This window comes from Mauremys mutica, chromosome 15 (assembly GCF_020497125.1).
Source record: "Mauremys mutica isolate MM-2020 ecotype Southern chromosome 15, ASM2049712v1, whole genome shotgun sequence".
NCBI lineage: Eukaryota > Metazoa > Chordata > Testudines > Geoemydidae > Mauremys > Mauremys mutica.
In genome coordinates this window covers 17,221,428-17,227,427 of record NC_059086.1, presented here as the reverse complement: position 1 = coordinate 17,227,427, position 6,000 = coordinate 17,221,428, and positions in this window count along the sequence as shown.

Sequence of the window (6,000 nt, the reverse complement as noted above, 5' to 3'; positions counted from 1 at the left end):
AAATCATGGAGCAGGTCCTCAAGGAATCAATTCTGAAGCACTTAAAGGAGAGGAAAGTGATCAGGAACAGTCAGCACGGATTCACTAAGGGCAAGTCATGCCTGACTAACCTAATTGCCTTCTATGAGGAGATAACTGGGTCTGTGGATGAGGGGAAAGCAGTGGATGTGTTATTCCTTGACTTTAGCAAAGCTTTTGATACGGTCTCCCATAGTATTCTTGCCAGCAAGTTAAAGAAGTATGGGCTGGATGATTGGACTATAAGATGGATAGAAAGCTGGCTAGATTGTCGGGCTCAGCGGGTAGTGATCAATGGCTCCATGTCTAGTTCGCAGACGGTTTCAAATGGAGTGCCCCAAGGGTCGGTCCTGGGGCCAGTTTTGTTCAATATCTTCATTAATGATCTGGAGGATGGCGTGAACTGCACTCTCAGCAAGTTTGCAGATGACACTAAACTGGGAGGAGTGGTAGATACGCTGGAGGGTAGAGATAGGATACAGAGGGACCCAGACAAATTAGAGGACTGGGCCAAAAGAAACCTGATGAGGTTCAACAAGGACAAGTGCAGAGTCCTGCACTTAGGACAGAAGAATCCCATTCACTGTTACAGACTAGGGACCGAGTGGCTAGGCAGCAGTTCTGCAGAAAAGGACCTAGGGGTTAAAGTGGATGAGAAGCTGAATATGAGTCAACAGTGTGCCATTGTTCCCAAGAAGGCTAACAGCATTTTGGGCTTTATAAGTAGGGGCATTGCAAGCAGATCGAGAGATGTGATCATTCCCCTCTATTTGACATTGGTAAGGCCTCATCTGGAGTACTGTGTCCAGTTTTGGGCCCCACACTACAAGAAAGATGTGAAAAAATTGGAGAGAGTCCAGTGGAGGGCAACAGAAATGATTAGGGGGCTGGAGCACATGACTTATGAGGAGAGGCTGAGGGAAGTGGGATTGTTTAGTCTGCGGAAGAGAAGAATGAGAGGGGATTTGATAGCTGCTTTCAACTACCTGAAAGGGGGTTCCAAAGAGGATGGATCTAGACTGTTCTCAGTGGTACCAGATGACAGAACAAGGAGTAATGGTCTCAAGTTGAAGTGGGGGTGGTTTAGGTTGGATATTAGGAAAAAAAATTTCACTCAGAGAGTGGTGAAGCACAGGAATGGGTTACCTAGGGAGGTGGTGGAATCTCCTTCTTTGGAGGTTTTTAAGGTCAGGCTTGACAAAGCCCTGGCTGGGATGATTTAGTTGGGGATTGGTCCTGCTTTGAGCAGGGGGTTGGACTAGATGACCTCCTGAGGTCCCTTCCAACCCTGATATTCTATGATTCTATGATTCTATGAGCTGCAGGCACCCTTGGGTGGCAGCTGGGCCCAGCTTGTAGCTCAAACAATGAACAGGAACAGGGAAAATCCCCACCATGGGGGCGGCGGAGGGGAGGTTGATAATGGGATGTGAAGAAGGGGAACTCACCCCAGCTCCGCTAGCTGGAACTGCAAATGCAGACACGAGAAAAGCAACCATAGAGTGAGTTCCTCCTGCTGTACAGACCCTGCAGCTCCATCACTCGCACAGACCTGAGAGGAGCAGAGAGACGGCTCCACACAGGAGAAAAATGACCAGGGCTCCTCTTTACACTAGTGCTTCAACAGAGACTTGAAAGGAGTCATTTGCACAGAGCCTGCCATAAAGAGATAAAGAGATAGGTAGGTAGAGGGCTATGTATGGGGATAGAGAGCAACAGAGGATGTATATGGGGATAGATAGATGGATAAGCACAGAGACAAAGACTTCTAAAAACAATTAGTGATTTTGGGGGCCCAATTGATGCCACTTTAAAGGGGCTGATTTCCAGCAGGTGGGGGCTCAGTGCAGTCTGTCATCTCTTGAGATGTCTCACATTGGGCTCCCAAAACCACTGGCCATTTTGGAAGGTTTGGCCAGTAATGCTTGTGCCAAATCTGTGTGTGAGACCAGCTGTAGGTGTGCAAGAGGCTGTGTCCCCACAGCCCATTCTATCCTTGCCCCTCGGGTGAGACTGCAATCAAGGGTGATCAATGCCAGCTGTGATGGGGATTTTGTGATAAAGCTCCTCTGGCACAAGAAACCACACTGTGCGGACACTGAGCAGCCAGTAAAGTTCTCAGCTGCCCCAACCTTCCCTGCAGGGTGAACATTGATCATTTTCTGCTGAGGTAACAGAGGCAGCTGTGTGAAAGCTGAGGGCAACACTGACATTTTCCCAAAGCAGATAGACTCAACCCAGCACCTGCCTGCCATGAACCACACAGCCCTTGATGCTATAGCACTTCATGGGAAGTTATCTGGTATCAGCTAATGGGTGAATTTATACTGTCCAGTTACACCAGTGTAAGTCCCTGTGCACACCCAGGTTCTGGTCTAAGAGCCGTTTTCTGGTTTACTTTATCTTGTTTTGGAAGCAATATTAACGATAAGGTGTAAATTTTTAACAGTGAGGATAATTAACCATTGGAAAAACCATGGGCTGTGGCAGATTCTCCATCACTGGCAATTTATAAATTAAAGGTGGATGTTTTTGTCAAAGAGCTGCTCCAGTTAAACAGGAATTATTTTGGGGCAGTTCTCTGGCCTGTGTTATACAGGAGATCAGACTAGATGATCACAATGGTCCCTTCTAGCCTGAGAATCTATGAATAAACCTGATCAAGGCTCTGATTTCACAATAAGAGTGTCCTTGTGGGAGTTATACCAGCAAAGCTAGAGTGGTTTAATTATACTGGTAAATTTCCCTGTCTATAGAGAAGCTATGAGATGAAACAGCTCTTCCCATCAATGCTCTGCCTGTCCTTGTACACCCCATGGCATTATCGTATATGAGCCGCTCACAAGCATTAATGGGGTTTCTCCTCACACATTCCCAAAAGGTAGGAAGTTCATCCCCATTTCACTCATGGGGAAACTGAGGCACAGAGAGAGTGTGACTGAGCGCAGGGCACACAGGAGTCCACAGCCGAGTCAGGGGTTGAACCAAAGACTTCTGATCCCCAGTCCACTGCCCTAGCAACTAGATCATCCTTCCTCCCTTCAGCCCCCAGCCCTCCCTAAGCCTGGGCAACAATGACCAGCCTTGTACCTGCCTGGAAGGCCAATGACCCTGGGCTATTTCAGCCAAAGAGGGGGAGAGCCTGGATTCGATGGGACTGGGAAACAAGCTAAAAATCAGAGATACAAACTGGGCACTCTGCCGCAGGGGATTTAATTAATCTTACAGGGTGTCCCATCCCCTATTGCTTCTGAGCAAGATCCTGCCTCCCAGCCCCAGGCCCAAGCCCCAGGGCAGGCAGGGTAGAATTGGACCCGTCTCCCACACCCTGCTGGGGATATTGATGGAGCCAGATGCTGCAGGACTAGAGAGTGATCGGCTGCTGCTCAGAAGAGGGAAGGGAGAGGAGAGTTGGTGTCATGAGTAGCGGCTCCTGCTCAGCAACTCTCTGCACACTCAGTCCAGCTGCTCCTTGCAACCGTGCAGGGTGGGAACCACAGATGAACCGACAGCACCCTGATCATCTGCAGAGTCCCCTGTGCAAACACCTCTTCCCCTGCCCAGCAGTGAGCTCTCCCCAGGCCTGACCCTGAGCTAACAGCCCAGCGGGGCGGGGGTGTATCACACGCTGTGATGTGGCATTGAAGAACCCGCTCACATGTTATTTTTGTCCTCACATGTTAACCTGCCTCATTCTCTCTCTCTCTCCATTTAGTCTGTTCTCATGAGGTTTCCAGGGCAGTTTATTTTCATAGTTGTACATTTAAAGGCCAGAAGGGACCAATGGGACCATCTAGTCAGAGCGTCTGCACAGGCCAGGCCAGAGAGCCTCCCCCAGGGACCCCTGCATTGAGCTGCTCACTTCTGGCTGAGCTAGAGCCTGTCTGGTAGAAAGAGACATCCCCTCTCGGTTTAACGACTCCAAACTGGCTCACATTTCTAAACACTACAGGGATACCTGCTCACCTGGGACTTAGACAAAAGAAGGGCGACAGGGCATGTGCAGATTGCAAAAAATCCTACGGCAGCGAGTCTCAGAGTCTGGGTCAGCTGACTTGGGCTCATGGGGCTTGTGCTACAGGGCTAAAAATAGCATTTCTGCTTGGACCCAGGGTCACTGCCCCCCCCCCCAGAGCAGTGTGCCCCGAAGGGGCATAGTTAGAACAAGCCTCCTGCAGGGGTCTGGCTGGGCTGGATTCACTGCAAGGAGCCACGGAGAGAGGCAGGGATCACAGGTGCCCAAAGGCCAGTTTCAGAGCCATGGAGACCCCAGGCCTGCCCCTGTGTTGTCGTGTGGGTCCTTTAGGCCCGACACACTATAGGGGTCCCTCCCAAGGGACCGGTTACAGGTTGGGGCCTAGCCCAGCCCTTTCGATCTCCCTGGTAACGCCCCCACAGGGTTGCCCAAGCTGGGGCAGGAGAGGGAGGTTGGGGGGAAGGATGCGAAGATGGGAATGAGCAGTGGATCGAGGGCAGGGGTGTAACAGCACTCAGCGCAGACCTGCAATGGGCCTCCCATGGGATGAGAGGAAGAACAGGATCCCATCAGCATATAAACTCCTCATTGCTCCCCTGTCTCCACAGGTAACCGAACACCTGCCCTGGGTCCTGGCCAAATCATACCTCTGCCAGGCTAATGTGTTGGTTGCAGAGTATGAATCTCAGAAGTTTGTCTCTTTCATCAACAGATGTTGTTCCAGTACAAGATATGGCCTCACCCTGGTTAATGTTTGACAGGTGCCCTGGTGCTTTCACTTTCCCCGTCAGAGTTCACACGCATCTCCAGGATCCATTTCCCCCTCTGCCCCAACACGTCAGTTCAGTTCCTTGGGTGCTCTGTGTGGGGATGGGACCCCCGGCTCGCTGCGTGGCATCACCTGGGACATGCTGAATCCTTAAGGTAGGTCCCTCCCCATTATTACCCTCTTTCCTTCACTCTTAGTGGTGCTCATGCTCCCGCCCCCGGGGAGCATGTTCCCCTGCCATGGCCTGTTCCCTCCTCCCATCAGTGCTGGGCAAACCCCAATGGTGGGTGTGAGTCACTGCTCAGCCCATTATCCCCTCACTGCAGGGTGTGGCCAGCTGGGGTTCCTTGTGGCCTTTCCCTGGAGGGTGTGATGGGCACATGGTGATTTGGTGCCTCTTCAAAAGGGCTGCACAGCCCTGCCCTGCTGATGCCCCTAGGCGGAGGGGCTCCCAGGCCAGAAGTGTGTTGGGGGGGAGGAGAGCGGTCATTTGGCTCAGAGATCTAAATGGAAGGTGCCTCCCTGGCTATTATTATTTTATTTTATTATGTGTATTACAGTAGCACCTAGTGCCCCAGCTGAGATTGGCGCCTCCATTGTGCTGGGCGCTGCCCAGATCACAACTGAAGTCAGAGCCTCACTGTGCTGGGCGCTGCACATACAGACTGTGAGAGACCGTCCCTGCCCCAAAGAGCTCTCAGTCTGGCATCAGGTGTAGCTGAGCCTAGCTGGGCTCAGACCCTTTCAAGCCGAATCTCCATGGGACATTACGTTGTGTTAGAACATGTGTTAACCCAGCACAGGAGGCTGAACACACAGGCCTAGTCTGTGCTGGAGGGATGTGTGGTGTTAGATAATGTATTAATTGTCAGACCTAGTAGTTCATCAAGCCCTCAGCTCACGCTCTGCCAGCAATGGCAGCCTTGAATGTCTGCCTGTCTTCTCAAGCACCTCCGCGCTTGCTCCCACGCTGCCTCCATGGCAGCTCCCGTTAATGTTCACAAAGCCACCATCTTCCCCTCCTCGAAATCCCTCTTTGGAGCCACCTCTGCCATGGGGTCTATTGAGCGCTGCCACCTGGCGCTGGCTAGGCTAGCGGCCAACTGGGACTCTGCTTCCCTGCTACGCTCCCTCTTCTGTCTTGTTATTTCGTCCTCCCAGCCCCTCACCACCGAGGGGTTTGTCTGTTTCACTCACTGGCTGCGTCCTGTCTGACATTTACATGGTGAGCTTGCTG